Source organism: Musca autumnalis, unplaced genomic scaffold (assembly GCF_047663935.1).
Source record: "Musca autumnalis isolate F117 unplaced genomic scaffold, ASM4766393v1 scaffold_3, whole genome shotgun sequence".
In the NCBI taxonomy this organism is placed as follows: domain Eukaryota; kingdom Metazoa; phylum Arthropoda; class Insecta; order Diptera; family Muscidae; genus Musca; species Musca autumnalis.
The window spans coordinates 112,633,599-112,658,688 of record NW_027411866.1 but is presented as its reverse complement, the minus strand read 5'-3'; the positions used below and the strand labels follow the sequence as shown (position 1 = coordinate 112,658,688).

At 35.1% G+C, this 25,090-nt stretch overlaps 1 protein-coding gene across 35 annotated transcripts in view; it reads left to right on the top strand.

The window, feature by feature from the left end:
- The first annotated feature begins 13,752 nt into the window (after positions 1 to 13,752).
- The window catches only part of SK (small conductance calcium-activated potassium channel), an 877,735-nt gene continuing 866,397 nt past the window's right edge, over positions 13,753 to 25,090 (top strand). For 29 of the 35 annotated variants that reach the window (XM_073973813.1, XM_073973810.1, XM_073973808.1 and 26 more), the window contains exon 1: positions 13,753 to 15,869. The gene's annotated coding sequence lies outside the window, so the exon portion shown is untranslated. The remainder of the gene's footprint in view (positions 15,870 to 25,090) is intronic. The other 6 variants (XM_073973809.1, XM_073973797.1, XM_073973787.1 and 3 more) reach the window with 4 other exon arrangements.

Sequence of the window (25,090 nt, the reverse complement as noted above, 5' to 3'; positions counted from 1 at the left end):
CCCTTTGGAACTTTTAGTACACTAATATTATAATTCCAAATTACATAATTTCAGTTTTATTCTCACACGCAATACCAAAATGGTATCAACGCTATATACCAACCGGGATTCTCATTTCCAGCTCTATATGTTTCCCCAGATACAATTTTCATATACATACGTACGAATTTCCAAAATCTCCTCCTAAGATTTCAAAATTCTATCTCATCCTCATTACACAATAACAAACTATACCAAATTCTGTACCATTCAGAAATTTCTTTAAGTCCAAATTTCAGGATTCCAGCTCTTTCTCACAAATCCAAACTGTACCAAATTGGGTACCATTTAGTACTCATAAGTACGAATTTACAAAACCTCCTCCTTATCTCCACTCTATACACCAACTGCTATCCCAAAGTTCCAGCTCAACTCTTTTAGTACCTACTGTATTTCCAAAACCTCAACCATACACCTCTACCTTCTCGATATTAAAACCCCACATACGAAAAGGGACTCTAATACCAAATTTTAAAATTCCAGCGCTATCCGTACACCAAATACCACATTTAGAACGATTTAGTAGTGTTCGTATATTTATGGTACATACATATTTCCCAAACCACCTCCATATACCAACGCTACACTCCAGCTCTATCCGTACATCCGATAACAAATTGACTACGATTTAGTACTTTTCGTATACTTATGGAACTTATTTCCACAACCACATCCCTACGCACCAACAGCGACTTTAATACCAAATTTTCGAATCCCAATTCTATTCCTTAACACAACATCAAAGTTAGCAACATTTAGTATGCTTACATAAGCACTAATTTCCGAAATTTCTTTCTTATCTCCATTCTACACACCAACACTAATACTAAAATTAAAAATTCCAGTTCCTTAGTTTAGCAAATACCAAACGGTTCCAAATTTAGTTCCACTTATAAATTTTCATACACATAAGTACGAATTTCCGAAACTACCTCCATATATTAATCCCACACTCAGTTCCAAATTTCAGGATTCCAGCTCTATGCGATCACACACATCCAAAATGTACCAAATTTAGTAAACATAAGTACGAATTTCCAAAACCTCCTCCATATCTCTATCCTACACCGCAAAAGTAATCTTAATTCCAAATTTCGGGATCCGAGCTCTATTCTTTCATCCAAATTGAAATTGTACCCCCATTTAGGGTAAACGCTCCTATTGTCGGCCGGTTCCAGTATTCGGCCACATTTGTATATAAACACGAATAAATAAGAATACCGTTATTTGTATAGTCAAATAAGATTACATTTACATAAAATATACTCCCTTCTCTCTCTATACAATTTTCCATGGTCCTGGGAACGGTATTTTAGCATTTATAGTCGTTTCTAACGGTACTGATTTGTCAACACGTGTTGAAGTGCATATTTTAAGAAATTTGTTAGTTTATAAATGAAAGTAAAATAAGTAAAAAATCCTATTAACTCATATCTTGTTTTGAAATGAGTGACTGCCATATTATATATTATTAAAACTAATAAGGCAGAAGTGAAAAATGTTTATAAAAAATGCGAATTCTTCGTATTTATGGTATGCCGACAATAGGAACAATAAAATCACAGTTGTTCCAATAGTCGGCATAGGTATGCCGACTATTAGAACATGCCAGTTTTTACATGGTTCCTAACGTCGGCCACCAATAAAAATTTAATAGATATGTATTTTTTGTCTCGTAGTTTCAAAATAAGAGTGCGAGTGAAAAATACTCGAAATGGAGTACGAGTTTATTCGTAGAGTAAAATCGAGTGAAACATATTCTTTTGCCGTTTGTGTGTTTTTGCGTGTGTAGTAGCGCACAGGTTTTAATGTTCATGTGGACAGAATGTGGAAAGAGCAAATTGTGCGGAGGTTCAGAGGAGGCTACCCCGAAGTTCGAAGATGGGTGATAGGCGGTCCATGGGAGGTACTTCCGAAGTTCAGAGGAGGTAGTTCCGAAGTTCGGAGGAGGACGGTAGGAGGTCCAGAGGAGGTAGTTCCAAAGTTCTGAGGAGGGTGGTCGGAGGTCCGAAGGAGGTAATTCCGATGTTCGGAGGAGGGTGGTCACAGGTCCAGACGAGGTAGTTCCGAAGTTCGGAGGAGGGTGGTCGGAGGTCCAGAGGAGGTAGTTCCGAAGTTTGGAGGAGGGTGGTCAGAGGTCCAGACGAGGTAATTCCGAAGTTCGGAGGAGGGTGGTCGGTGGTCCAGTGGAGGTAGTTCCGAAGTTCGGAGGAGGGTGGTCAGAGGTCCAGAGGAGGTAGTTTCGTAGTTCGGAGGAGGTTGGTCGGAGGTCCAGCGGAGGTCGTGTCGAAAGTTCAGGCTTTTAAGTGTATGTTGCACTACAGCACTTCAAATCATAATATATATTGCTCAGAAATTAAGCACTGATATCTGACTAACTCTTTGCAAAATATGATCTAAGTAGTTATTTTAATTTTCCTGTAATAACCTTTCAAGTCAAATTTCCATTTAAAACGTGTTTTTCCCGAATCTTTTTGAATTTTTTGAGATTTGTCACTCTTCTAGTAAATGAGCGATATTGGGAAATAAATTTCAATTCAATAAATATAAATGATAAAATGATTAATTTTTTGTTATATTTGTAAGGCGTATTAATGTAAATGAATTTGTCAGTTTTAAGTTTTATTCTTCTTCTTCTTCTTTATTTGCATATTCGATCTCCGAATATAAGCGACCAATACAATTATATATCATTATTTGTTACAAATTTTAAGGTATATTCATATATTATTCGTGATCTCCATAAAAGCTTTTCTATTTCTGGCTTCACTCAGTAGGAATGAGAAATTTTCAATGCCGGTCCATTTCAGAATATTGTCAATCCATGATGTTTCTTTCCGTCCTCTGGATGGCTTCCCTTCTATCGTTCCACCGATTATGGTTTGGAGCAGCTTGTATTTTCGGTTCCTCATTATATGTCCAAGATATGACACTTTTCTTCTTTTTATTGTTGTAATTAGTTCACGTTCTCGATTAACCCTTGTCAGAACTACTGAATTGGGTATCAAATGTGTCCATGGGATTTTTAGGATACGTCGATAAATCCACGTTTCAAAAGATTCTAGTTTCTTTATGTCAACGGCTTTTAGCGTCCATACTTCTGAGGCGTACAGCAAGACCGACCAGACATAAGTTTTAACAAATCGAATTTTTGTTTCCATGTTTATGTCATGACTGCATAAGACATTTTTGTATTTGAAAAATGCACCTCTCGCCATTTCTATTCTGCATCGTATTTCTTTTGTGTTATCCCAGTTTTCATTTATTTTGACGCCGAGATATTTAAAAGTCTGTACTCTATCTATATGTACATTATTTATTTGTAATTCGGTTGTTTCTTCGTTTCTGGATTTGGATATAATCATATATTTAGTTTTTGGGATGTTGATCTTTAACCCATACTTTTCGCTACAGATATTTAGACGAGTCAGAAGGAATTGTAATTCTGACAGGCTACTTGCAATTAACGTGGTATCATCTGCATATCTGATGTTGTTGACGAATGTTCCACCAATATATATGCCTTTACGAACGTTAGAGACTGATTCTTGAAAAATTCTTTCGGCGTAAATATTAAATAGTAATGGTGATAGTATGCAGCCCTGTCTAACTCCTCTCGATATTGCAATGGATTCTGTAAGTTCTCCGTTAATGTCGACTTGTGCTGTTTGGTTCCAATATAGTTCCTTGATACACTGTAGTTCCTTTCCTTGGATGCCAATAGAAATGAGGATTTCCACCATTTTGTCATGCTGTACGGTATCGAAGGCTTTTTCATAATCCACAAAACAAATGTATACGTCCTTTTGTACATTTCTGCATTTCTGTATTAAAACTTGTATAGAGAGTAGGGCTTCTCTCGTACCCATGCCTTCTTTAAATCCAAATTGCGATAGCCCCATGTATTCTTCACATTTTTTATATATTCTGGAATGTATAACTCTTAGAAATATTTTGAGAGCGTGGCTCATCAAACTTATTAGTCTGTAATCGGTACATTGTCTTGGGTGGTTTTTCTTCGGAATTGTGATGAAAGTAGATTTCAGCCAGTCCTGGGGGTATCTGCCTGAGTCGTATATGTAGTTAAAAAGTAATACTAAAAGCTGTATGTTTTCGTCGTCTATCAATTTTAGTAATTCGGAAGGAATTTCGTCTGGTCCACAAGATTTTTTATTACGTAATAATTTTATTGCAGATTCCACCTCAGTTTTAGATATTGGGTTCCCTGTGAGTGGTTGTTGGTTAGCCGAAACGTTGTTTGATCGGTTACTGTCAGTAAATGTTTGTTTTATGTAAGTTTTATTAATTGATATAAATATATTTATGTAGGTTTTCAGTCGAAATAAATTCTTATTTTTTTAAGTTTCTTCTTTTTTCTACAACGGTAAAAGGGGTGCCGACTATTGGAACATCAGTGGCCGAACTTAGGAACATGCATGCCGACTATTAGAACATAGGATGTTTTTTGGAAAAAATGCAAATTGGCAATACTTATTAAATAATTAATAAAAACAAGTTTATAAATTCTGAAACACAACCTTTTAGTGATGTGTAAAATTAAATATTTACAGTAAAATTATATTTCCACAACCTGTGACACCAGTTTAAAAATGAAAAAAAAAGTTAAAGGGCCGACTATTGGTGCATTTACCCTACTACCAATTATTACTTTTCGAACACAAAATATAAGTTTCCAAAACTACATCCATATCTCTATCCTACACTTCAAGTGTAATTTTAGGTCTTAATTTCATGATTCCAGCGCTATTCGTTCACCCAACTCCAAAATGTACCAAATTTAGTACCATGTACCGTCTAGTTCAGAAAGGTACGATTCCAAATATTTTTTTTATATTTCAATCCTTCGCTCCAACAGTAATCTTAATTCCCAATTTCAGGATTCTAGCTCTATCCGTTCACCCAAATCCAAATTGTACCAAATTTAGTACCATTTCCTACATCCCAATATGAATTTCCAAAACTTCCTCCATATTTCAATATGACACTCCAACAGTGATCTTAATTCCAAATTTTAGAACTCCAACTCTGTTCGTTCACCCAAATCCAAATTGTACCACATTTAGTCCCATTTCGTAGCTTTAATACACATAGGTACGATTTTCCTAAACCTCATTCTTATACTCCAACAGTAATCATTGTTCCAAATTTCAGGTTTCCTGTTCTATCAGTTCTCACAAATCCAAATTGTATCAAATTTAGTACCATTTAGTACTTTTCGTAATTTAGTACCATTTAGTACTTTCCGCACCCATAAGTACGAATTTGCATTTGAATTAAGAATTGTGACAGTATTGAACGGCAAGCGTTTTATTTGAGAGATTCCATCATGAAAAATTATTTTCTACTTTTAAGTGCATTTATAAATAAAACACTGTTACATAATTTTTTTAATTATATACTTATTTCCAAAATAGTCTGGCTTTTTCCAATTGTTGTTGTTTTTTATATTTTAAAATAACAAATTTATTTTATTTATTTATTTATTATATTAACATGTAGTAAATACAATGTTAATAAGAGATAGCATTGGCTACTATGGCCATCAGCTAAAACTAATTTATTAGTGGAGAAAATTTGGCATTGTTCGCCAAGGGGTAAGGCAGGGAAGACTATAGATTCGATTCTCGCCACAGAATCTCATCAGTTCCCTTGTTTCGTGTTTGTGGATATTCTCCACCGAAGTTATTTTTCAATAGCTTCTTCAACAAAAACCTTTTTATACACAAACATCAATCGTTAGCTAAAAGTATAAGCGTGACCAAAGAAAAAACTTTAATGAGATGTTTTTCCACAAACAAGAAACAAGGAACTGATGAGATTCTGTGGCGAGAATCGAAACTATAGCCTTCCCTGTCTTACCCATTTGCGAAGAATGCCATATTTTCTCCACTAATAAATTAGTTGTTTTAAAATATTAAAACAACAACAGAGGGATTAAACCAGACTATTTTGGAAAAAACAAAATTGCAAACGCTATCCCAATAAAAACAATTATGAAAGCGTTAAGTTCGCCCGGGCCGAACTTTTTATACCCTCCACCACCAACTGATGATAGTCACTTTATACAGATAATTTTCTTTTTAGGGATTGTCTTTCCATTGAGATCCCAAAATACCAAGTTAAATCCACTTCAGAAGGTAAATGTAGCAACACTCATTAAAAGAGCTAATCGTTGTTCTTTCTATCCTCTAACTAAACACAATACCAAATTACACCAATCTCTGTTCGAAAATTTGACAAAACTCCTCGATATACATAAAATTGGGCAATACGGGTCCATGAAGTTTAAATTAATCTTACATATATTTGAATGGGTAGTTTTTTTGCGAGTAAGTTTATATCTTCTGGGAACACAAAATTCCAATTAACAACCCATTCGATAGGAAAATCTTCAAACAAATTTTAAATTGGGTGGTACCATTACATATGGCCCACGGCAAAATGTGGGCGTATGCTGTCAAATTTTTTGCAAGGAATGTTTTGTACCTGTTATAATGTTTTTAAAACTTTCAAAATATCAAAAATGTGTGTGTTCCGTTCTAGGGGACTATATAAAGACCTACTCGGAGAAATTTCTGTGGAAAGTTTTATACTCCATTTCCTGTGATATATTGAGGCAACAACCTTCAAAATACCGAAAATCGGGAAGTACCGTATGAAGAAGTGGACCAAAACCAACAAATTTCAGGTAACAGTTTCAGCCATTTTGGTGGGATACTGAGGGTAAATCCTTCAAAATACCGAAAATCGGGAGGTACCGTTCTATGTGGGCTATATTGAGACGTTGACCAATATCGACAAATTTCAGGTGGATATTTTCTTAGCCCCAACGAAAATTTAATACCAAAATGAAGCCATCTCTGTGGTATATTGAGGCTAAAAACTTGAAAATACCGAAAATCAGTATGTACCGTTCTATGGGGGTATATCAAAACGTGGACCGATACCGACAGAGTTATGTGGGAAAGTTTTGTAGCCCAAAAGAGAACTAAATACCAAATTTCAGCCACTTCGGTGTGATAATGAGGCTAAAACCTTAAAAGTATCGAAAATCGGGATGTTACTTTCTATGGGGGATATATCAATTTTAGCTACAATTTTTGATCCAAGTATCTGCAATTCGACATTTGAGTTTCCCAGTGGTCACAAAACTTCTCCACCAAAAACATAGGTCCACACTTTGATTTATCCCCATATAAGGTTCCCGACCGATTGAAAAAATTTTTTATGATTTGCCTTATTTAGGTATAGGTGGTCACAGAAAATCTCCTCCTAAAATTGTGGAAAGAAAATAGTTATTCCGTTTTACTTCAGAATACTTTATGGTGGAGGGAATAAAAAGGTTGGGCCGAGCCGAACTTAACACTTTTTTACTTGTTTCTTCTTTGATGTGCAAAACCTTAAAAGTATCGAAAATCGGGATGTACCTTTCTATGGGGGATATATCAAAATGTTCACAGATACTGACAAATTTCTGGGAGAAAGTTTTGTGTTCCCACACGAGACTAAATACCAAATTTCAGCCATTTAGGTGTGATAATGAGGCTAAAACCATCAAAATAACGAAAATGCGGGTACATCAAAACGGGGACCGATACCGACAAATTGCCGTGAGAAAGTTTTGTAGCCCAAAGGAGGACTAAATACCAAATTTCAGCCATTTTGGTTGGATAATATAGCGTAAACCTTCAAAATACCGAAAATCGGGAGATACCGTCCTATGGGGGCTATACCAAAACGTGGACCTATATAAACAAATTTTGGTGGAAATGTTTTTAGCCTCTGGAGACACAAAATACAAAATTATGGGGGCTATACGAAAACGTGGACCTACATAGCCCGCTTTCAATACCAAAAGTCCTACGTACATACAATAGATTTTACCAAAATTTCATCAATCTACTTCAATCCGTTCGGACGCTAGAGTGATATCCACAGACGGACAGACGGACGGACATGGCTATATCGATGTAGAATTGCACGCTGATCAAGAATATATATAGTTTGTGGGGTCTACAATGAGTATTTCGTTTAGTTACAAACGGAATGACAAACATAATATACCCCCCCCCCCCCCCATCTTATGGTGGAGGGTATAAAAACGCCACCAAAGTTTGTAAGGCTATTTCTGTATATTGTGTCATTTCTATTCACCTTTGTAACTCGCAAAAAATATTTATTAAAAAAATGAGTCTTGAAAAATTATTAAAAAGTGCACGCTTCAGATGAGTCTTGAAAAATTATTAAAAAGTGCACGCTTTGAGGTCTATCGACCTCAGATGAACCTTGAAAAAAATTGGATGTCTGTCGAACTCATATGAGGAAAAATATTTTTTTTGAAATATTTTTTTTTTTTTGACATCAGGTGAGCCATAAATCTTTTCTTTAAAAAATCCACGGCTGAAGGCATGTCGACATAAGTGAGCCTTGAAAAAATTCTTTAAAATTTTCTTTAAAAAATTCACGCTGGCAGGTCTGACAAACCCAGATGAGCCTTGAAAAATCTGTCTGCCGACATCAGACGAGCATTCTTTAAATTAAAAAAATCCACGCTTGGAAGTCTGTTGAGCTCAGATGAGCACTGAAAAAAATTCTTTAAAAAATCTACATGAGAGGTCAGTCGACATCAGATGAGCCTTGACAATTTTTCTTTAAAAAATCCACTGTGTTTCAGAATACTTTTTTTCCTGGTCAAAACTCTGTAAGTTTTGAACGGGTAGATTTATTTTTGTAAAAATTTGGGTTTTTGGCCAGGAAAATCGATTCCTGAACCACTGTTCGCAGGGAGGTCTTAGCAGACTCTAGATGAGCGTAGAAAAAATTCTTAAATTCTGTCGACTGAAAAAATATCTACTTTAAAATATCAACTCTTGGAGGACTGACCCATAATTGTCTCAATCAACAGACCGCACGATTTCTTCAACTCTGAACGCCGCAGTTTCATTAATCATTGGAAAGCTAATCACAAATTCAGAGATCTGTCCAACCCTTCTGATGTTCAGGTAAGGAAAAAGACGTTTCGAGATATCATCACTGCTACAGCCGTTCGCCATATACCTGCTGGTCGAATACGCGAGGTGAGACCAAATTTCCCAGGTTGGTTGGTCGGACGCCTGGGACGCCGCAGGTATCTGGGGAAAGTTTAATACTACCAATCAAGACTAAATACGACATTTTAGAAATTTCGGTTTGAAAATGAGGCTAATCGTTGAAAATACGGAAAATCGGGAGTTACCGTTCTATGGGGCTTTTTCGAACTTTTGTGTGGGAGGCACCTAAAGGAGTGGACCTATAAGCACCAACTTCGAATTTCCTCCAATATTCCAAGAAATATTATGAAATGCAAAGCAGTATTCGGTACACTTTTTCAATTAGACACCTTTTGTAACGTGGATTTGTCGTTGGCTGGGGTAACTTCAGTCGTGTCCAGAGTCGTCACAAGAACCCGCTAAACCTTACGGAATGAAAAGACGAGAAATCTCCCTTTCCTGGGGGTTAAATCAGATATTCATTGATGTAAAACTAATTTATAATCCACTGATGTTTAAATACGACAAGATGTGGTTAAATAGCTAAAGGTAGATCGGATGATTGACGCTGGTGGTCGGATTGAGTATTGATGGTTGGAAGCTTCGTACGAGAGAAGTGGCTGATGATGGGGTGATTGGTGCTCAACGATTCGTTGTTTAGGGACTTATTGCAAACAAATATATGCAGGACCCAAACATATGTTATGTTTGGGACTGATTGCAAACAAATATATGTTTGGGTGCAAACTAATTATATGTTTGGGTGCAAACACATGCACCAGTGGGCGCTTTCTCAGAGCCAGGGAGCGTAAATTTCAATGTGAATAACATGGAAATGTATGCTCGGTGTTCGTATTACAGATGCTCGACCATTCGGTGATTCAGCATTCGGCTTGGATGTTCGGGTCGTCGTTCGTTACTAGTACTAGTGCTACGCTTACCTCTACAGCAGTCAAGATTACCAATATACGTTAACATGACTACAACAACAACATATCGCTCATATACAAAAATCAAGGTTCGAGAAAATCGCGTTTTAATTTGGCGATTGAAATTTGACTTCCCAACTTAAAAATATTATTACACTTAAACTAAAATAACTACTTGGACCATATTTTGCAACCAGATAGCCACATATCAGTGTTAAATTTCTGTGCATGATAAAGCATTTTTCGAAGTGTTTTAGTGCTTCATAAACTCAAAAAACTTTTGTGTTGAATTATGCGAAACTCGTAGTAAATGAGCTGTAACTCGTCGAGTTTTAGAGATATCAGCATGAACATTTGATACAAGATAAAGCAGTAAAGTAAAGTAGTCGTAGAAAAAAATAGAAATTGCTAACTCAGAAAACTCATTTTTTGAGTTATGTCACTCTTTGAGTAAATGAGCGATATCGTCGGTGTCATGCTTAAGTGTTCCATACGCCATTTTTGACTTTTTGAGATACAGATGGTTTCTAGGGTCTACCGGTATGCTCTTTCTGAATTTTTAGTCAGCTTTCTCCTATCTGCTCTAGTTTCCGAGATATCCACGCCTCGAAGGGAAAGCATACACTTTTTTCAGTTATGAAATTAATATTTTAAAAACTTACAAGTTTAAAAACACATTTCAAAAATCAGAATTTAAATTTTCGATTTAGAAGTATTTAATTTATTGAGGCAAAGATGGAAAATTTTTTTGTCACTTTGTTCCATGTGGTTTACCATATTTCACATTTGTGTCATAAGTGCGGATATGGAACAAATCGATAAAAATTCTTTTTTTAAAAAAATCTCTATAACTTTTATATTCCAATACATATTCCCCTAAATTTTTGCAAATATGTTCTATACACTATTATTAATATTTCAAGTCAAAAATATAAATATTTGCTTTAGGCAGCTCCACACAGTTGTGACGCAAAACATTAAAATGCGATTATCTCAAAACAGGCAAATGGCGTATGGAACACTTAAGCATGACACTGAAGATATGTTCTCGTTATTCTCATCTGCCCTGGTATAGCAAAGGAAAGACTCGCTCAGAGAGACTAATGCACATACTACAAGTTCTGACGAGTGGAACAACACCCGAAGGTGGAGTGGAACAACACCCGAAGTTGGAGTTGAACAACACCCGAAGGTGGAGTGAATGTATTAGCCACACACAAAGGGGTAGCTCTCAAAAGTACTTCCCAACATCGTCTACACTCCCGTGTCAGTTGGCGGACTACGAACACACAATTGTACTCAAGACCGAGTACCTAGCTGTCTGCTGTAGCAAGCCCTCCCATTCCCACAACAAACTGAAATACTTAAGTATACATTCATACAACGTGAATGAGAATTATCCTGTAGTAATCATTACAATGGTTAGTAAAGATTACATCGTAACGCACTGTTCCCGCAGTAATGCATGTATAATGGCAGTATATTGATGCATTGAGTTATTGGATAGTTGGCCGTAATGTTTTTGCATTTATGTACGTGATCATTAGACAGCGGAATTCTTTGCAAATGCATATATGGTTAGGATGGTCGTAGAGAAAATCTGATTAGACAGTAACTCGTTTTATCACAAAATAAAACGAATTTGGCCCAGAAATGTTTGCATATCTTGCATATTGTGACATGTTTTTACATATTTTCATAAAACGAGCATATGCAAAACCATATGCAAGAATATGTGGCCTGAATATGCACCGAAATGGCTGAGAATTGGTACTAAGTCTTCATTGGGGGTATGAAACTTTACACCTGAAATTTGTCTGCATAGGTAAATGTCTTCATATAGCCCCCATTGAACAGTACCTCCGAAATAGCTGAAATTTAGTATTAAGTCTTCGTTGGGGGTATAAAACTTTCCATCTAAAATTTGTAGGTATATGTCGGCATATAGCCCCCATAGAACGGTACCTCCCGATTTTAGGTATTTTGAAGGTGTTGGCCTCAATAACCCACCGGAATGACTGAAATGTGGTATTTAGTCTTCGTTTGGGGTATAAAACTTTCGACCTGAAATTTGTCGGTATAGGTCCTCGTCTTCATATAGCCCCCATAGAACGGCACATCCCGATTTTCGGTATTTTGAACGTTTTAGCCTTATTATAGCACCAAAATGGCTGAAACTTGGTATTTAGACTTCGTTGGGGTATAAAACTTTCTATCCGACATTTGTCGGTATAGGTCCTCGTCTGCGTATAGTCCCCACAGAACGGTACCTCCCGATTTTAGGTATTTTGAAGATTGTGGCCTCAGTATAACAGCAAAATGCCTGCAATTTGGTGTGTAGTGTCCGATGGGGGTATAAAACTTACGACCTGAAATTTGTCGGTATAGATCCACGTCTTCATATAGTTCCCACAGAACGGTACCTCCCGATTTTAGGTATTTTGAAGGTGTTGGCCTCAATAACCCACCGAAATGACTGAAATGTGGTATTTAGTCTTCGTTTGGGGTATAAAACTTTCGACCTGAAATTTGTCGGTATAGGTCCTCGTCTTCATATAGCCCCCATAGAACGGCACATCCCGATTTTCGGTATTTTGAAGGTTTTAGCCTTATTATAGCACCAAAATGGCTGAAACTTGGTATTTAGACTTCGTTGGGGTATAAAACTTTCTATCCGACATTTGTCGGTATAGGTCCCCGTCTGCGTATAGTCCCCACAGAACGGTACCTCCCGATTTTAGGTATTTTGAAGATTGTGGCCTCAGTATAACAGCAAAATGCCTGAAATTTGGTGTGTAGTGTCCGATGGGGGTATAAAACTTATGACCTGAAATTTGTCGGTATAGATCCACGTCTTCATATAGTCCCCACAGAACGGTACATCCCAATTTTAGGTATTTTGAAGGTGTTGGCCTCAATATCCCACCGAAATGACTGAAATTTGGTATTTAGTCTTCGTTGGGGGTATAAAACTTTCGACATGAAATTTGTCGGTATAGTTACACGGCTTCATATAGCCCCGTAGAACGGTGCCTCCTGATTTTCGGTATTTTAAAGGTTGTGGCCTCATTATAACAGCGAAATGGCTGACATTTGGTATTAAGTCTTCCTAGGGGATATAAAACTTTCCGCATATGTTTCGATTGCAATTTAATCGGAAGCCAAAATTATGCCCAGTCCCAATATTTGACATGAATCGGACCACGTTACACTTTAGATCGTATGAAAGTGTATAATACCCTCGTTAGAATAAAGGCTGAGGATATAAAAACGTTATTTCATTTCCATAAACGTTCCATTCAGTTATGTCCACCACTGTAAATATTGTGTTTGTCTCTTCGGGTGGTGGTGGGTGGTATTGGGCGCACAAAACAAACAAAAGTACCTTACTTACCGTTTGATAGTAATAACATCCACATTAAATCAAACTACCTGTATAATCTCTCACACCCCTTGCCGAATGCCACTCTCCCAAAACACTACACAAAGTAAGTTTCCTTTCAACCCCCCAAAACCACACAACAACAAATGAATGTTTTTAATGAAGAAAAGCGATAAAGTGAGTATTTTGTTGTTGTTTTGTTTGATGGCAAAAAGGAGCAAGAGAACAACAGCAGCAGCAACAACAAGAGAACTGAATGCACACACCACGTACCAAAATGTATTCTAAGTTTCGTGTGTGATGACGATGTCTATATTGTACTACAAACGAAACGCCGAATGTATGGCCAGCCAGCCAAAGGAACCTTTGTGCAGAGCAAGCAACTGTAATTCAGTATCGCACAAACAACATTAACGGTAACATCAACAAAACGGCAGCGAGCGGATTAAATTCGGGTATTCGAAACAATATTTTTTTGAACTCTGTGGGAAAAAACATAAATAGACAAAATTAGAACCACACTAGGAGTAGCCACTAGACGATGTGATGATGACGACGACGACGAGAAAGAGTTAATCTAAACAAAAAGTATACGTTTGAATGCACAAATTTATAAAGTGTGTGTGTGTGTGTCAGAAGGAGCAAGTGTGTAAGGAAGAGAGAGGGGCCCGAAAAACAAACAGTATTTGCCGCTCTATTTAAACAAAACCAAACAAAAACGTTGTTGTTCGTCCATATGTTTTGTTAGATCGGATATAATGTCGTCGTCGGCTATGCTATAGAATAGTGCATTATACTCCGAGTGCGTGTGTGTATGCCCCAAAGTGTGAGTGAACTTTAGTGTGTTATGAGGAATATACAAACAACAACAACAAAAACAAAGTTAAACCCAGTCCAGTGACAACAAAGGCACCTTTTTGGGGTCTTCTTCTTTTGGTTTTTTGTGTTAAATTCGGTTAAGTTTCGTATAGTTTACTAACGGGGTTTATGTGTGCGGAAAAATACACGTTACACGGTGAAAATTTCGAATGAAAGTTCTGTGAACTTACCAAACATCTACCAAGGGAAACATGTTAAAAAATTAGAAATTGTTTAGAATTATTTTGAAAACAAAAAAGAATTTGCTTTAGAGAATTTTACCGGCATTTTGAGAGTTTTTACAACGAAGTTCAATTGCATCTAATATTGTGAAAAGTGCGAAAAGTGAGATCCTGTGAAAATTGATCCATTGAAGTGCTCCACTGCCCCATAAAATAAGGCAAGTGACAATTGTTAACAAAAGTTTCTAATAAAAATTTCATACAGAACTAGAGTGCGTGTTGGGAATATTCCGATCCTGATATTAATGATAAAACCATAGCACTAAGTAGTGTCATGTCTACGACTGGATTGCATGTTCCACACATACTAAGCTAATTTAGGAAAATTTCGTGTGAGTTGTCACAATAAATGCTTGGATGACAACAACAACAAAACAAGCAAGCAAGCAAGCCGGTAAATGCCACAATCACCACAATAACAATAAAAATAACAAAAGGACCAACAACTATCACCAACCAAATAAAAAACATTTACAACTGACAAAGCCATACAGAAAAGAAAAAACACAAAAATGAAACAGTCATTGACATAAAAACAAACAACATACAACAAAACGAAAAAAGGAAATCATAGATATCATCACCCCGACACCACCACACACACTCATCTCCCACATACTACAATTTTGCAAGGCAATGCGTTTTACCAAAAATACCGCAAATGTCTTTCTAAAAAGTTTTGCCGCTTCTTTTCTATCTAACGAACGGTTCGGTTTTACGGTTACATTTGAACATTCCCAAACACAAGGGAGCCACTGCAAAACATAAAGAAGTAAAAAAGAAGAAGAAGGAAATAGCTTCAGCAGCATGCAATAAACACAAAAAATAAAAGCACTATATGTTTATAACTATAGTCAACTACACAACTACATATATGTGTCTTTCTGTATATAAAAATCGTCAGTGTTTTGTTTGAAGCACACAGTTTTTCCTTACTTTAAAAGCTGCAAATGCATAATAATAAAAATTTACACAAAAAATATTTGAATCAAAATAAAATTAAAAAAAGCAAACATAAAAGTGTAGAAAGTTTGAAACCATTTGTGAAAATTGAAAAAAAACGAATAGTGTAAAAGATACATGAAGCAGCTAAGAAAAACAAAAATCTCAAATAAAAAAGTTCATTTTCTAAAGTGTATGGGGCCAAACAAAAAACTTAGAAAGAATACGATAATAGAATAAAAAATCCCAATAAAAAAGTTCCACATCAAAAAATCGCAACAAAGGAAAACTCAATTTTTAAACAAAAAAAAAAAAAAAAAATTACAGCAAACTTAACTTCAACAGCGTTGTTATTAAAAAACACAAACAGAAATCTCGGAATACAGAACATCTGCAGCATCTCCAATTCAACACAGCACTTAATAATGTATGTATGTGTGTATGTTATATTTTTGCATTATCTTTTGTGAAAACTTTGAGAAAAGTTTTTTGTTTGAATTTTTGTTCTTTTTTTTATTTAGTTTTACCTGTGGAAAGGGCATTCATTATAGGTTTGTTTTGCCCAAAAATGAATGCCTCGAGAAGCTGAGTTGATCTGGCTATGTGTGTCTGTCTGTTCATTAAAATTTGTAATCAAACTCTGGGCCGCAATTATGGAACAATCGTGATGAATTTATGTGTGGGGTTCCGACTAGACATTTGTCTTATAAATCGAAGTAAGAAACGAATTCATCTCGGTGAGATAAAGCGATTTTGAGATGTGTGTCCGTCCGTGTGTCCGTCTGTCCATTATAAATTGTAATCAAACTCCAGGCCGCAATTATGGAGCGATCGTCACGAAATTTGGTATGGAGGTCGGTTTCACATCAGAAAAGATCGATATTTTATTTGGTGATGATCGTAAAATATTTAGCGGGTGAAATGGACCAAAAACATAATTTTTAACCGATTTTGTAGCTGCTCTGTAGGTCGCAATAATGGTCCGATCGCCTCGAAATTTTAAATATTGTAAGAGAATATGTCAAAGAAGAAGCTTGCAATTTGAGATGGTGATCAGATAATATTTAGATGGTCAAATGGACCACAACTTTTGTGTGAAAATTGTGAAAAATTTTAATATACAGCTTTTATCTTTATTCCTGGAAGAGACATTCCGGGCAAGTAACCTATACTTGGAAGAGGAACGCTTGACCTTTCTATTGATGTCAATTGTGTTGGTGTACATGATAAGATAACAGAGATACAGCCTAATATACCCTGTTATTCCTTTGTAATCCTTTGTAATCATAAACACGCTAGAGGTCGCAATTATAGCTCAATAATCACGAAATTTTGCACGAGGTAAGACTTTAGGTCGAAGTAGATGCTTACAATTTTGGATGATGCTCTGATAATATTTAGTGGGTTAAATGGACCATTACCTTTGTATGAAAAATACAAAAAAAATTGGTCTATATTTTATTTCCTGGAGGACATATGTATATCGGCAAAGTAGACTACATATGGAGATATATCTACTGATCTCCCCCCTGATGCAAATTGCAATAACGTGTCTGCTAGATAACGGGCCTACTGCTTAATATATAATGGGTTTTGTGTAGAGAACCACATTTGCCCATTCACCGTTTTTGGATTATTGCAAATTACATGGTGTCCTAACGTTTTAATTGTCCAATTGGATTTTTATACATACATACATTGCAGCATGGGTCGCTTTGCCACCTTTTTTCGATTCCCCAGCCAGGCAAAATCAAATTTTCAACAGTGGCAAAATATCCTTCAGTAAAGTTTGCGACATTTTCTGAGTATTTCAGCCATATAAAACTTCTCTACAAGTGGTGTCTTAGGACACGCCGTTCGGACTCGGAGATCAGCTGTGGGTCCCATATCATTGAGCGAATATGAACAGAGGTACACTCACTCATTGATATGAGAGAAGTCTCCCTTGTCCCTTCTAGGATGTTTGTGAAACAAGTATTATATTATTATTTAAGCTTGGTGTGGTACGGTACCAGAATCCACAATGTTACTTCTTACAATAAGTTTATTTGTTCCATAAAGAAATTTTGATATGTGGAAAACTAATTCCCAGGAGTAAAGGTGTAGGGTATCACATGGTCGGCCCCGTCCGACCATAGCCTTTACTTACTTGTTTTGATTACATTGTTTTTATACCCTCAACCATAATATCGAGAGTATAATTAAATTTGTCTTTCCGTTTGTAACACATCGAAATATTTGTTGGAGACCCTATAAAGTATCAACATAAAATTCTAACTCGAAATAGCCATACCCTTCTGTCTGTTGAAATCAAGCTAGAGCTTTATAATTTGATATAGAAGTTTCTATTACTTCCAGGATGTTTGGCATTGAAAAAGGGCTATATCGGTCCACGTTTTGATATATCCCCATTAACGGTACCTCCCGATTTTCGGTATTTTGAAGGTTGTAGCCTTATTTTAGCACCGAAATAGCTGAAATTTGGTATTTAGACTTCGTTAGGGGTATAAAACTTTCAACCGAAATTTCATATAGTCTCCATCGAAGAGTACATCCCGATTCTCGGTATTTTTATGGTTTTAGCCTCATTATAACACCGAAATGGCTGAAATTTTGTATTTAAACTTCGTTGGGGGTATACAATTTTCCACCCGAAATTTGTCGGTATAGGTTTACGTCTTCATATAGTCCTCATAGAACGGTACCTCCCGATTTTCGGTATTTTCAAGGATTTAGCATCAATATGCCACCGAAATGGCCGAAATTTGGTATTTAGTCTTTCTACCTGAAATTTGTCCGTATAGGTCCACGTCTTCATATAGTCACCATAGAACGGTACATCCCGATTTTATTTTAAAGATTTTAGCCTCAATATCCCACCGAAATGGCTGAAATTTGGTATTTAGTCTTCGTTGGGGGTACACAAATTTCCATCTTAAATTTGTCGGTATAGGTCCACGCCTTCAAATAGTCCTCCCGATTTTCTGTATTTTGAAGATTGTGGTCTCAAAATCCCACCCAATCCGCTGAAATTTGGTAATTAGTCTTCGTTGGGACTATATAAATTTTTTTTTAAGATTTTCGTCACATTTTCCTACCGAATTGGTTGTTAATTGGAATTTTGTGTTCCCAGAAGTTAGAAAACTTACTTGGAAGAAACTGTCCATATATATTAGGCCGGGGCGATTTGAAAACCTTAATGTCTTAATAGGTCTACGGTGAAAATCGAGCCTCCCGATTTTGACTTTGTTTTTATTTACGTTTTTTAGACATTTTGGCATATAAAAGCGAAACCATTGAGATTTTCGATCCAACACAAAGAAAATAATTTTCAAAATAAATATTGAACAAAACAAAAAAACATTATATATTTAAAAATTATGAGAAATTCAGTTATAGTTTTTTTGTGGTGTAGCCATTTGTTTACCGATATAAAAAATAATAACTTGTTCGAAAGATATAATTCACCCCTTTAAAAGGATGAAGGATCAATCGAAATCCGTAGTGAAAAAATAGAATATGCTCGTTTAAATTTGAAAATGTAAGAAACCCAGATTTTCACTACTTTTACCGTTATACAAAAATAAAACGAAGGGACCCAAAAAAATTAAAGGCATTGTCGTTGTCCATTGATCCCAACACGATATAATTTTGCATAAGAACGGGTTAACTTTTGTAGCACAGTGCCATTTATCGACATTTTTCGAAAAGTTTGCACCTTCTCAAGGCCAAAACTGCCTGAAGGAGCGTTCCAATGCTTTTGCGATGTATTAGAGAGTTCTTAATTACTGTCTTGGCTACAATTTGTGTCCTTGTGTTTGGTCGAACATCTCAATGGTTTGGCTGTTATATTCCAAAATGTCCAAAAAACGTGGGTAAAAAACCTAAAGTCAAAATCGGGAGGCTCGATTTTCACCGTAGACCTATGGTCTAGTGGATGTTTTTCCTCAGTTCAATCCCAGAAATAAGAAACGCGAAGGGCCCATTAAGGTTTTTTTTCCTTCCATTCAAATCGCCGCAGCCTAATATACATTTATGTAGGTTTTCGTTTAACCCCCATGAGCCGGTATTGGCCAATTTTATTTATTTCGAGGGATTTTTGTCATTTTTCGAATCGAGATTACTATAATTTGGCAGTGTTTGTAGTCAGAGGATAGAAAGAACAACGATGAGCTCTTTTAAAGAGTGTTGCTACATTTTCCTTCTGAAGTGGTTGAAACGTGGAATTTTGATATCTCAATGGGTAGAAAACCCCCACACAGAACATTATCAGTATAAAGTGATTATCATCAGTTATGATATGTTTATATCCAACACCATAACAAAAAAACATTTCCACCAAAAATTTTTTATATAGATCCATGTTTTGATATAGCTCCCATATAACGCGACGCGTCACCCAAAGGAATTTTGAAGGTATTAGTCCCATTTGACTACCGAATTGGTTGTCATTTCCCAACTAACAATGTTTTTCGAAAGCTCTGTTTTCCAATTTTTTTTCCGAGATTTTCCTAGAAATTTTTTTAAGAATCTCTTCACATTTTCTGATTAATCTTAAGAATCTAAGTTCGAAATTTCTTATCGATTTTCTAAGGGAGTTTTTGTTCGGTTGTTGTCGAAAACAAAGTTATTGGTTATAAAATTAGCATATAAAATGTTTAAATTTTTTCAATACATATGCAGCATATAATAAAGTAAGCTAGTGTTGGTAGCTTTAACATACTCGTGCACATTGTTCTACTATTGGTCACAAAGTGATAATATCAGAAAATAATATTAGAAAGTTTGAAATTGAATCTACCATAAATTGCACACAAGAAGAAAATTGTCTCTGGGTGGGATTTGTTCGGTGTTTGTGTCAATATCATCAAAGGCGTCAGCGCCCAAGAATTTTTTCCGATTTTTTTTAAAAAAATCTAAACGTTTTCTTCGAATTTTTCCAGAATTTCTTGCCGAATTCGGACCGATTTTCTTCAAAAAAGCTAAATTTGCCACCGAATTTTTTCCGAATTCGGACCGATTTCTTTCAGCAAATCTAAATTTTCCTCCGAGTTTTTCAAGAATTTTCTTCCGAGTTCGTCGCGAAACTAAAACATTTTTTTTAGAGTTTGCTTAGAAAAACTTTTCCAATTCGGTGACTACGTCCATACAACTTTCGTACTGAATTCGGTACAAACTTGACATCAGAATCGGAAATTTGTTCAGAGATTCTGACCGAATTCGAAATCAAGCTGGGTTCGTACTTTGTATTTCCAGAGGTATAGTAGTTGTGGAGTAGTTAAGATATAATACAGAATTTTCTAAAAATGCAAGAGTATAATTGTAATCAAAATTATTATATCTCAAATTTCAAGAATTAAGATGAATTATTTATGAGGAGTTGATTTTAGAGTAGCTATGATATTTATGTGGTTTCTTTGTAATTATATAAATTGGACTCAAAACATAATATGGCTTCAATTACAAAGCAAATAAATAAAATAAAAAAAATTCCACGTTTTGGTGTGGCCCCCATTTGACCACCGAATTGTTTGTAATTTGGTATTTTGTTTTTACGAAGATAAGATAACATTTTCACAAAAAAAAAAAAAAAATTCTATATAGGTCCATGTTTCGGTATAGCTCCTATAGGACGGTACCTCTCGTTTTTTAGTAGTTTTAAATTGTAGCCTCATTATATTATCCTTTCGAAATGGTTGAAATTTGGTATTTAGTGGTCGCTTGGGCTACAAAGCTTTCTCCAGATATTTGTCCACGTTTTGATAAGAACAGTACGCTCCAAATTTGGAAATTGTTAAGGTCGTAACCAAATTACTGAACCGAAATAGCTGAAATTTGGTACATGTTGGTATATATGTTTTAGTATAGTCACTGTTTCGGCTGAAATCTGGTTCCAATATGATTTATGGTGGCGGTAATATACCTATGTTTGGCTGGGCTGAACTTAAAGCCGCTTTCACTTGTTTTTGTTTGAACTTTTTTGTTATAACCTACACCACACTGTGGTAAGGGGCATTATGTCTTTGTGCATTTGTATGTAACATGTAACAGGAAGCGAGATATACCCATACTTCCTTTTAGGCATATACATTAGATTAACCCAAAAAAACAAAATTTGTTTTTGATTTCCTACCCCAAAACCAATTTTTTCCATTTTTCCAAAAACCTTATATTTATGAAATTTTATGGCGATCGGTTAAGGTTAACCCGTGCCAATCTAGCGATCTTTGTTTGCATAGTAATTTGTATGGCGCATTTTCACCAAAGGCGCATTTTCACCAAAACGATTTCTTCAAAAAATTTTAAAAATCGGATCGGATTTTTTCGTTCAAGAAAAACGTTTGCCATATTATATTCAAATCGGTTCTGATTTGGATATATCTGATGTTGGTCGGATAATATACAGGAGAAAAATTCAACGTCTTATTATTAGACATCGGATTTTAGCATGTTTTTTATTTCTTATCCGATTGGACTCAAATTTTGGATCTAGGCGTTTTGAGGGTCAATTTTTCGATATTTGGGGTCATATCAAAAATATGCAAAAAATATGCAAAATATATGCAAAAAATATGCAAAATATATGCAAAAAATATGCAAAATATGCAAAAAATATGCTAAATATGCAAGTGTTTTTTGACGAAAATCGTCAATTAAATTTGGAAAATCATCAAAAAGCGTTCTAAATTAAGTTTTTTGCCGTTTAAAATAGTTTTTTGCAGATTATTATGTTATTGATACTCTCCAGATATTCCGCCACAGCAATAAATCTGGACTAATAAGACTTAAATCAGTTTCCACAAGGCGAGAAAATGTCAAATAACCCAGCATTCCTATTACAACATAAGTTGCTTCCTATACAAATGTAGACAGTGGAAAAATTTCAAAAACTCAATCAGAAATGTCAAAATCAACGTGTCCAAATATGGTGATAGTTTCTAATCGGCCAAAATTGTCTAGCAGAAAAACAAAGGAGCTAGAGTTAGTCATCGCTATTTTTGTTCAGATAAAAGCGCAATTTTTTTGGTATTAACGTACCATTTACGACTCCAGGTTCTGGAATATAACTATAATTAAAAGTATACGTTTTGAATATCACATATTAGATTTGAATATATTTTATAGTGTTTAGTCCTTTATTCAGTATATACAGAAAGCTTCTTTGGAAAAATGCTCTAACTGCCGCTTTAATAGTGATGCCATGGTTTTAGTTTAATGCACTAAAAATACATAATTTATAATATCGATATATATTGTACGCATACAACCGGTTAATGCAGAATTGGAAAATGTTCACTCCTCGGCCAAAAGTAATGCATTATTGTTATACCCATCCACGATTAATAATAAGCAAAATGAAGAACACCCAATGATTAGTGCAAAATGACATCACTTAGAAAAACCACACAATATAGTAGTAGTGGTATAATAAGTCAAAAACCTTGGAATTGTCTTTAAAATGGCAAAACCAATCACATATTTCTGCTAGAAAAGTATTTGGAATGTTGATAACATAGTCGAAAAGTCATAACCCTTTTGTATACACAATTGTTTAATTTATACCTATCCGTGTACTCGATAATTTGTACTAATTATTACCAATGCTTCGAATTTTGACAGTTGTTTAATGGAGAAGTTGGTGCAAAAATTTTGTCATCAACATTTAGTAAAAATTATCGAGTACAAGGACAAACCTTTCATGACACATTAGTGTTGTATAGAATATAAATAAATATATTAAGAAAAATATTCGCCGCAATATTGTCATTAAAGTTGCCAAATGCACTATACACCTAAAAGGCAAAGATTTCAAGGAATATTAATTTACAAAATTATGAAATTCCACATCTGTCCCTTGGTTTACTTACATCCTGATGTAAACTTTAACAACGTCATATTTCTAGCATACTTTCACAATCTGATTTGCTTTTTCTGGAACAAATACGGGCAATGCCAATAAAAATGTCCGGATTGTCGAGTAGAAAAATCTCTCTATTTTTTACACGTACAGCACTTTCATTTAAGTGTTCGGTATTGGCAATTACAATTTAAAAAAGTATTATTATATAACTTCCACGAGTGATTTAATCATATAAAATAATTTATTTTCCTTACAATTCGTTAATCCGAACAATTTGATAATTCGGACACCGCCGAAACATGTGGTGTAGGGATTATCGCGAATGTACTGTATATATGGGGGCAATATCCAAATCTGAATCGATTCTTACCAAAATAGGGATCGCCCTAGGCCAAAAAATCCCCAATTTTTATGCGAATTGGTCTATAAATGTGACCTGTTTTTTTTTTTAAAAATACATGGCCAGATGGATAAGTGCGAATCTATGCAGATCATCAAAAGGAACTGTGGGTCTATTTCATTTTGCATGTTCAAACTCATTCACTAAGACATAATACGGTTAGGGTATTAAATATAGTTAACAGTGCAATCTGGAATAAAAATTCCGTGCAGAATTTGTTTCCGTTCCCCAATTTCACAATTTTTATTTCCATATTTATGCCCCAAAAAAGAATATTTTTGTCGATTCAACTAGAAAACGCCATAATGAAGCGAATCAAGTAGTTTTCAACTTTTAACAAAAATTGATTTTAAAAGAATTTCACTTTTTTAAATTATTTTCCGTGTGGAAAATTCAGAGGGAAATATTCATGATGGCACCGTATATATTTTTTATACGTTATATGTTTTTAGTAAAATATGAAAGATTTTATGTAATATTCAATATTTTCTTAGACTTAATTTCTAGCTCATTTGTTATTCTGTCAGACAATTTTGGCCGAGCAGAAACTATCAACATATTTGGATACGTACATCTTGACATTTCTGATTGAGTTGTTGAACAAATTTGTATTAGAAAGCAACTTATGTTGTTATAAGAAGGCTGGGTTGTAGGAAATTTTCTAAGTCTTTTAGTCCAGATTTATTGCTGTGGCGGAATAATAATTAATAACATGATAATCTGCTAAGAAATCGACGTTTTACGGCAATAAACTTAATTTAGAACACATTCTGATGACTTTCCAAATTTAATTTGATGATTTTTGTCAAAAAAATTACTTGCATATTTTTTGCATATTTTGCATATTTTTTGCATATTTTTTGCATATTTTTTGCATATTTTTTGCATATTTTGTGCATATGCAAAATATGCAAAAAAAAATAAAAAATATGAGCCTGTCATTGCATTCAGTTTTCTTCAAAACGAATTTTGGTCCAATCAGAATTTTCGTATCTTTATTAATAAAAAATATGCAAATATGCAAAATCCGATGTCTACTTATTATAAAGCGAATATCTCCGCTTCTATAAAATGTATACAAAATACAAATCCTGGCAATGAAAGTAGAAAATATCACCTTTACAACAATGTAAAGTAAGTTGTCAGTGATCCAAACCATGTTTTCATTTTTGGGATCTCAAATGTAGTGCCGAATATCACAGGCCTTCCAAAACCAAAGCCTGATAAGGAAAGTAGAAACTCTCACCTAAGTTGGCGTAGATGGTCAAACAACGGAAATATCGCAATATAATAATTATTCCTCAAACATGCCAGACGGGACAAGGGAGACTTCTCTCATATCACTGCGTGCACCCCGATTTATGATATGGGACCTACTGTTTATCGC